The sequence below is a fragment of the Hemiscyllium ocellatum genome, chromosome 18, assembly GCF_020745735.1.
Source record: "Hemiscyllium ocellatum isolate sHemOce1 chromosome 18, sHemOce1.pat.X.cur, whole genome shotgun sequence".
Taxonomy (NCBI): Eukaryota; Metazoa; Chordata; class Chondrichthyes; order Orectolobiformes; family Hemiscylliidae; genus Hemiscyllium; species Hemiscyllium ocellatum.
The window spans coordinates 67,581,645-67,591,425 of NC_083418.1; positions in this window are offsets into that span (position 1 = coordinate 67,581,645).

A 9,781-nucleotide genomic window follows, 5' to 3' on the forward strand; every position below is an offset into this window, starting at 1 on the left:
AAAGTTCCATGGCCCCAAGAATTATTTGAAATCTGCTCTGAAAGCTTGTGATTTCAAATAAACCTGTTGAGCAATAACCTGGTGTCGTGTGGCTTCTGACTTTGTCCACCCAAACCAACACCAGCACTTCCACATCAAGGATAGAGACGAAGCAGTGGATGTAATGTTCACAGTATTCTAGCTGTGATCTAACTAATACCTTGTGCAGTTTTTTGAAAAATTTCCCTACATGCATTCTCCACTTCATTTGCAAAAAAGACCATTTGTGTTCTCTGTTATCTGCCAAACTTGATGATTGATGATTTGTGATTCATAGACAAGGATTCCCAGAGCTTTTTGCAGTCTTTCTCCATTCAAATAATATTTGACTGCTCTATTCTTCCTGCCAAAGTGCATAAACACACATTTTCCTATGTAATAGTCCATCTGCCAAGTTTTTGACCTCTCCCTTTACCTGTCAATATCTTGCTGGAAACTCTGTCATCCTCACCACTTGCCTGCCCACTATCTTTGTGCCCTCTGCAAATTTAACTGTAATGCATTCACCTTCCTTGCGTAAGTAATCTAGACCATAGTTTCCCTAAGTGTGGAAACAGGCCATTTGATCCAACAAGCCCACACCGACCTCCAAAGAGTAACCCACCCAGACCTATCCCCTACCCTATTGCTCTACATTTCCCCTGACTAATATACCTAACCTAGTCATGATTTGGAGACACCGTTGTTGGACTGGGGTGTACAAAGTTAAAAATCATGCAATTCCAGCTTATAGTCCAATAGGTTAATTTGAAAGCACTAACTTTCAGAGCACAGTGCTCGAAAGCTCGTGCTTCCAAATAAACCTGTTGGATTATAACCTGGTGTTGTGTGATTTTTAACTTTGTACCTAGCCTGCACATCCCTGAACACGAGCATAGCCAATTCATCTAACCTGCACGTCCTTGGACAGTGGGAGGAAACCAGAGCACCTACAGGAAACCCACGCAGACACTGGGAGAAGGTGCAAACTCAATGGAGACTATCACCCAGGAATTGAACCCAGAATCTCTGGTGCTGTGAGGCAGCAGTGCTAACCAGTGAGTCACTGTGCCACACACAAATAATGAGTATATATTACAAATAATAGCACTGATCCTTGTTGGACTTCATTAGTTACAGTTTGCCATCTTGAAAATGTGTCCTCCCCCACCAGATTCTAAATGTCCATCTTCTATTAGGTAGCCAATCCTCTATCCATGCTCACATTCTTCCTTCAAGACCGTGCATTCTCATTAAGAAACCTAATATGTGATACTTCATGAAACACCTGAAAACCCAAATGTATTATGCCCACTGTCGCCTCTTTATTCTTGTTGTGGTTCTATTCGCCGAGGTGGGAATTTGTGTTGCAGACATTTCGTCCCCTGTCCAGGTGATATCCTCAGTACTTGGGAACCTCCTATGAAGCACTTCTGTGATCTTTCCTCCAGCATTTGTAGTGGTTTGAATCTGCCGCTTCCGGTTGTCAGTTCCAGCTGTCCGCTGCAGTGGTCGGTATATTGGGTGTAGGTCGATGTGCTTATTGATTGAATCTGTGGATGAGTGCCATGCCTCTAGGAATTCCTTGGCTGTTCTCTGTTTGGCTTGTCCTATAACAGTAGTGGAAGAGGGACTCCCTGAGGTTCTTGTAGAAAGAGGAGGAAAATGTCTTCAAGGCAGGCATCCTTGCAAGAGGATTCGCAGTAGGGTTAAAATCAACAAGGTAAAAACAATGACTGCAGATGCTGGAAACCAGAATCTGGATTAGTGGTGCTGGAAGAGCACAGCAGTTCAGGCAGCATCCAACGAGCAGCGAAATTGACGTAGCGGGCAAAAGCTCTTCATCAGGAATTCGCTGCTCGTTGGATGCTGCCTGAACTGCTGTGCTCTTCCAGCACCACTGATCCAGAATCTGGTTTCCAGCTTCTGCAGTCATTGTTTTTACCTCTATAATAGTAGTGTTGTCCCAGTTGAATTCATGTTGCTTGTCATCTGCGTGTGCGGCTACTAAGGATAGCTGGTTGTGTCATTTCGTGGCTAGTTGGTGTTCATGGATGCGGATCGTTAGCGGTCTTCCTGTTTGTCCTATGTGATTGCTACAGCTAGAGACAGCCTGAACTGGGAGAACTGGCCACTCCCATTGGACAACTTCTTAAAAAAAACTTAAAAGCCTCTTACGTTATTCACTTAAGCTGGCTGTCTAGCCATTTCAGCACCTCTATCTTTAATCCTCTCTTCAGGAAAGGCCAGGATAAAATAACCATGTGAAGTGACAGCTCTGTGACACCTCTTTCTCTCCTCCCCACCCCGAACAAAAGCAGCAAACTATCAATATACAAAGATGGTTTCATTTTAAAACCCCTTAGTCTTACTCTGTTAGTAGGCTAAATTATACGTACACCACATTGACTGTAAACATTCACTGTTACATTCTATTTCAGTCAGTTTGCTCCTGCCATCCAAACTTTCATCTTTCTTCTTCCAATCATGACAATGTGTTGGCAATCACATTTTCTTGTCTGCAACATATAATTTTCAAAGCGAATAGCTGCAATAAAAAATTCCATCTAAACAGTCTGGAATTGTCATTAAAATTGTCCAAAAATATTAGTGGGTTATAATCAGTACTTATAATTGTCTCAGACACACTACTGGCAATTTAAATGTTGTAATACCAAAACCAAGCTCATGGTCTCTTCAAGTATGGAATATTTCTATTGATGAATGTGCAATTTCCTAAAGAAATACCCAATAGGTGTTTCTATCTTTTTGTCGTCATCTTGTAAGAGTGCAGCATTACCCACATCACTTGCATCAATATCCACCATGAATGGCTTTGCATAACTCGGTGTGGCTAATGCAGTGCAGTGGTTAACACAGCTTTCAGGCTGTCAAATGTCTTCTGATAGTTTGCCATCCGCTGAACTTTTCTGCATTTCTTCAATAAGTTAGTCAGTAGAGCAATCTCACTGCTAAAATTTGGTATGAACTTCCAATAAAACCCACTCAATCCCAGGAATAATAGTACTGCTCTCTTCACTGATGGTATGGGGCAACTCCCCAATAACCTTTGTTTTCACATTCCGTGGGGCCATTTATCCATGTCCGATAACATGGCCCAGGAACATGACTTGGGCTTTGGTGAATTCACATTTAGCGAGGTTTATTGCCAAGCCTGCCTCCCAAAATCGATCAAATAATTCTAATAAAGTTGCAAATGTTCCTTCCAAAAATCACCAGGTTGTCAATGTACACACAATTGGGTAATCTAGAAACCATTTTATTGGTTAGTCTTTAAAATGGGGCTGGCACAGTTTTCACACCAAAGGGCATGGCTTTGAATTGATATTGCCAATTGGTGTTATGAAAGCCAAAATGTTTTCGTTCTTTTGGATAAAGCTACCTGCCACTATCCTCTGAGTAAGTCGCTCCTTCTCAATACAGTCTTTCAAATGAGGAATAGGGTATGAATCAGATATTGCAACTACATTAGCGTTGCAGTGGTCCAAACATAATCCTTGGGTACCATCTGGTTTTGGCACCATTACTATCGGTAAGCTCCAGTTGCTGCAACTCACTTGGATTATATTGTCTTTGAACATGCATCCAATCTCTTTCTGAACCTGTGCCAATTTTAGAGGGTTAAGTCATAAAGATGTACAGCATGGAAATAGACACTTCAGTCCAATCGTCCATGCCGACCAGATATCCCAACCCAATCTAGTCCCACCTGCCAGCACCCGGCCCATATCCTTCCAAACCCCCCTTAACCGTATACCCATCCAAATGCCTTTTAAATGTTGCAATTGTACCGGTCTCCTCCACATCCTGTGGCAGCTCTTTCCATACACGTACCACCCTCTGTGAAAGTGTTGCCCCTTGGGTCTCTTTTATGTCTTTCCCCCCCTCACCCTAAACCTATGCCCTCTAGTTCTGGACTCCCCAACCCCAGGGAAAAGACTTTGCCTATTCATCCTATCCAGGCCCCTCATGATTTTGTAAACCTCTATAAGGTCATCCCTCAACCTCCGATGCTCCAGGGAAAACAGGCCTAGCCTGTTCAGCCTCTCCCTATAGCGCAAATCCTCCAACCCTGGCATCACCCTTGTAAATCTTTTCTGAACCTTTCAAGTTTCACAACATCTTTCCGATAGCAAGGAGACCATACAATATTCCGACAGTGGCCTAACCAATGTCCTGTACAGTCACAACACGACCTCCCAACCCCTGTACTCAATACTCTGACAAATAAATGAAAGCAGACCAAACGGCGCCTTCACTATCCTGTCTACATGCGACTCCACTTTCAAGGAGCTATGAATCTGCATTCCAAGGTCTCTTTGTTCAGCAACACTCCCTAGGACCTTACCATTAAGTGCATAAGTCCTGCTAAGATTTGCTTTCCCAAAATGCAGCACCTCGCATTTACCTGAATTAAACTCCATCTGCCACTTCTCAGCCCATTGGTCCATCTGGTCAAGATGCTGTTGTAATCTGAGGTAACCTTCTTCACTGTCCACTACACCTCCAATTTTGGTGTCATCTGCAAACTTACTAACTGTGTACCTCTTATGCTTACATCCAAATCATTTATGTAAACGACAAAAAGTAGAGGACCCAGCATCCACTGGTCACAGGCCTCCAGTCTGAAAAGCAACCCTCCTCCACCACCCTCTGTCTTCTATCTTTGAGCCAGTTCTGTAGCACAAATGGCTAGTTCTCCCTGTATTCCATGATATCTAACTTTGCTAACCAGTCTCCCATGGGGAACCTTGTTGAACGCCTTACTGAAGTCCATATAGATCACATCTACTGCTCTGCCCTCATCAATCCTCTTTGTTACTTCAAAAAACTCAGTCAAGTTTGTGAGGGATGATTTCTCACACCCAAAGCCATGTTGACTATCCCTGATCAGTCCTTATCTTTCCAAATACATGTACATCCTGTCCCTCAGGATTCCCTCTAATAACTTGCCAACAACCGTCATCAGGCTCACTGGTCTATAGTTCCCTGACTTGTCCTTACCACCCTTCGTAAACAGTGGCACCCCGTTTGCCAACCTCTCCAGTCTTCTGGCACCTCACCTGTGACCATCAATGATACAAATATCTCAGCAAGAGGCCCAGCAATCATTTCTCTAGCTTCCCACAGGGTTCTAGGGTACACCTGATCAGGTCCTGGGGATTTATCCACCTTTATGCATTTCAATACATCCAGGACTTCCTCCTCAGTAATATGGACATTTTGCAAGGTGTCATCATCTATTTCCCTACATTCTATATCTACCATATTCTTTTCCACAGTAAATACTGATGCAAAATACTCATTTAGTATCTCCCCCACCCCCCATTTTCTTCTGCTCCACACAAAGGCCACCCTGCTGATCTTTCAGAGGCCCTATTCTCTCCCTAGTTACCCTTTTGTCCTTAATATATTTGTAAAAACCCTCTGGATTCTCCTTAATTCTATTTGCCAAAGCTATCTCATGTCCCCTTTTTGCCCTCCTGATTTCCCCCTTAAGTATACTCCTACTACCTTTATACTCTTTTGAAGGATTCACTTGATCTATCCTTACAAATGTTTCCTCCTTCTTCTTAACCAAACCCTAAATGTCTTTAGTCATCCAGCATTCCTTATACCTACCCGCCTTTCCTTTCACCCTGACAGGAATATACTTTCTCTGGGTTCTCGTTATCTCATTCCTGAAGGCTTCCTATTTTCCATCCGTCCCTTTTCCTAAAAAGTCTGCCCTCAATCAGTTTTCAAAAGTTCTTGCCTAATACTGTCAAAATTAGCCTTTCTCCAATTTAGAACTTCAACTTTCAGATCTGGTCTATCCTTTTCCATCACTATTTTAAATCTAATAGAATTATGGTCGCTGGCCCCAAAGTGCTCCCCCACTGACACCTCAGCCACCTGTCCTACCTTATTTCCTCTAGGAGGTACATCCGCATACTGAATCAGAAAATGTTCTTGTACATACTTAACAAATTCCTCTCCATCTAAACCCTTAACACTATGGCAGTCCCTGTCTATGTTTGGAAAGTTAAAATCCCCTACCATAACCACCTTATTATCCTTACAGATAGCTGAGCTCTCCTTACAAGTTTGTTTCTCAATTTCCTTCTGACTGTTAGGGGGTCTATAATACAATCCCAATGAGGTGATCATCCCTTTCTTATATCTCAGTTCCACCAAAATAACTTCCCTGGATGTATTTCCAGGAATATCCTCCCTCAGCATAGCTGTAATGCTATCCCTTATCAAAAATCAAGTCCCCTTCCTCTCTTGCCACCCCTTCTATCCTTCCTGTAGCATTTGTATCCTGGAAATTAAGCTGCCAGTCCTGCCCATTCCTGACCCATGTTTCTGTAATTGTTATGATATCCCAGTCCCATGTTCCTAAACCATGCCCTGAGTTCATCTGCCTTCTCCGTTAGGCCCCTTGTATTGAAATAAATGCAATTTAATTCTATAAGGATGTTGCTTAATTCGAATCGTATTCTTTACATCTACATCGTGCCTCGTTTGATTAATACTTCCCAACTTATTCCTACCTATCTCCCTATGCATTAGTAATAACTCCTTCAGGTCATTTCAATTTTCTTCTGGAAGGTAACTCAATACTTTGTTCCAATTTTTGAGAATTTCCTCATTATCCAATTTAATTCGAGGAATGTCCAAATAAGAATCCTGTGAACTTTGTTCTTCACACTGTGTTATTACCAGTAACACGTTCTCCTTTTGTTGTTCCTTCCCTGTCAAAATACCTTTTGAGCTTATTCATATGAAATACTCTGTGAGCTTTCTGTCTATCTGGACTCCTTATCAAATAATTCACTTCACATTTAGATTTGATAAGGTCCACTAAACCTTTCATTTAAAGGTTCACCTTTCACTGGAAGTAACACTAGCACTATTTCTGTTAGCAAAATTGCAATTTTTTGATTGCTTGTCTGCTTCCTGTTTCATCATGTGCTGATACTTTTTAAATGCTGTCTTGCCAACTCCCCCCACTCTATTTAATCATGCCCTAAAATTTGACACAGTCAAAATATGTGATCTTTAAACTCAACAATTTCTTTTCAATTAACTTGAGTAGTCCTCTCACGTCAAGCCCAAAAACTAATTCAAATGGACTGAATTTGGTAGATTCATTTGGTGCATCCCTAACTGCAAAAAGTACAAACAGAATTTTTTTCCCCAATTGTCTAGTTTGATGCCACCATTCAAATGTTCTCTGCAATTCTGGATGGTATGCGGTGAATTTGAGTTGTTTTACTGTTGTATTTCTGTGGGTAGTCCGCATCTAGTGAGAAATTTGAGTAACTCTTTGACAATCCTTTTAGCTGTGATATTGGATAATGGTTGGCCTCTGGAAGCATAGTCCCGAAACGTCGAATTTCCTATTCCTTGGATGCTGCCTGACCTGCTGTGCTTTAACCAGCAACACATTTTCAACTGTGATCTCCAGCATCTGCAGACCTCATTTTTTACATCCATTATTGTCAACAATTACCGATTCCCACTTTGTGTTTCAGGTAGAGGGTCCTGTGCAATCAGTTAAGATTCTTGTGAAAGGTTCTTCAAATGCAGGTTTGGGTATTAAAGGTGCTGGTTTTGTCACTGCTTGAGGTTTTCCAATTACCTGACGTGTGACATATCGAGTAAAATTAAACTACATCCTTACGCAGTCCAGTCCAATAAAAATGCTTTTGTTTTTGCTTGAGGTTTTCTTACTCCTAAATGCTACTATTGGTACTTCATGTAATACCCAACACACCATGATTCTATAACCCACTGGTAATACAACTTGATGAACATCTGTCCATTTTTCATCCATCTGAATATGTGATGGTCTCCATTTTCTCATCAATGCATTATTTTTAACTTCATAACATTCAGGAATACACTCATTCTTTTTCTTTACGTGCTTTTTGATACAATTGCTTCACTTTTTCATCTTTCTGTAGTAACTCAGTTAATTTCTCTGAAGTAAAAATATCCATTTTGTCCTCCACCTGATCTTGTTTTGTCTCAACCATTCGATCAAACATGGACTTTGATCATTGTACTTCAACCTCCTTATCTCCTCCTGCTTCAATTGGTGGCTTTGTGATCTTATTATCACACAGGAAAAAAATCCTAGGATATATTTACTGTAATACCTCAGTTGCCTGATTTTTCCACCGGTTTTTCAGCCACAGTAGGCACCTATTATCCAATTATATCGTTACGAAGGACATATTGTATTCATGGAGCCGAGAGTTCCTCCAGTGCAGCAACCAGCATTTCTCCACTTTTTAACCAGACACTCCAACTCACTTTATATAATGGAGCATTTCTCGTCTCAGAATGAATGCCATGTGCTAGGACTTTTTCTCACAATAGTCTTTCTGAATTACATATCTCCTCATCTCTCAAAATCAAAGATTGACATGATCCCGCATTTCTTAATACTGTAGCTTCTTTACCTGCTGCTCCTGGCCTAAGCAAGGAAACCTTACCAAGAAAATGGTTTAAAAAGCTGTGGCACTTCTTAACCAACCTCCAACCAGATTGTGCAATCTAGTGCAGCTTTTTAGCCTCCATACTGTTTTCCTTTACCCTCTTAACAAAATTCACTGGCTTATCCTGTTTTACTCCAGTCTTTCTAATGCTTTTTTTAAACCTCCAACTCTGACTTCATGTGGCCTACTTTATTGCAGTGAAAACATCTGAGCTTTGTAATTTTTCTGTCCCCAACACATGGTTCCTTTTCACCTTGTGGGAAGCTATCTTTATTATTTTCACTGGGATCTTCTTTTCCCTTACACCCTGAGGATTTCTCTTTCTCCAATTTCTATCACTTTGTTTGATCCTTTCAAATTCAATGTACATTTGATCGGGGTCCCTCCTGAGATTCCTGAAAAATCTGTCGACTTCTGGCACTAGCTCATGTGCACTTGAGATGGCTTTCTTCACCTCATACTCCCCAGATATCTCCTCTGATAGTGACACAAATATCTCACTAGCTCTAACTAACAACCTTGTTTGGATCAACAAAACCCACCTGTCCATCGGCCACTTCGTTTATTTAGCTACTTTCTCAAATGAAATAAGAAAGGCTTCTACATCCTCCTCGTCAAGTTTAGGCAATGCTTGGACATATTTAAACAGATCCCCACCAGGTCTTTGGCAATGATGGGTTTGCTCATTATCATGAAGGCTACATTCTTCCTTTACGTCTACCCTCTTAAGTCAACTTTCCTGTCTAATTGTCAACTTCTGAAGTTCAAACTCTCTTTTTCCTTGTTTTTCTGCTCTTTCTTCAGTTTAGACATTCCACTCTTTTTCGTTTTGTTCTGCCAGGGCTATTCTTTCCTTTTCTCTTTACTCTGCTTTTAATCGTAATTCAAACTCTTTTGTTTCCTTTTCATACTCTAGCTGCTCATCTACAATTGAATTGAATCCATTTCTAAAGATTCCAGTGGCATTTCCAACAAATTCAAATACCGTGCTATTGTTGTAATTACTTCTCCTTTCCTCGCAGACAAAGGCAACCCCAATTCCAACAGCTTTGTCTTGCTCACTTTTTGTGAAAGTCCCGAAGTCATTTCTTCCACCTCCAGGAATCTCTTAGAGACTAGGACAGCCATTACTTCACAAAGCGCTGTTTAAACCAACCAAATTCAACACTCGGAACAAAAGACACTAACACCTACCACTTGCCACCTTTAAGTCCAACAGCCCTAAACCCAAATTGGAATTATAGAATTATCCC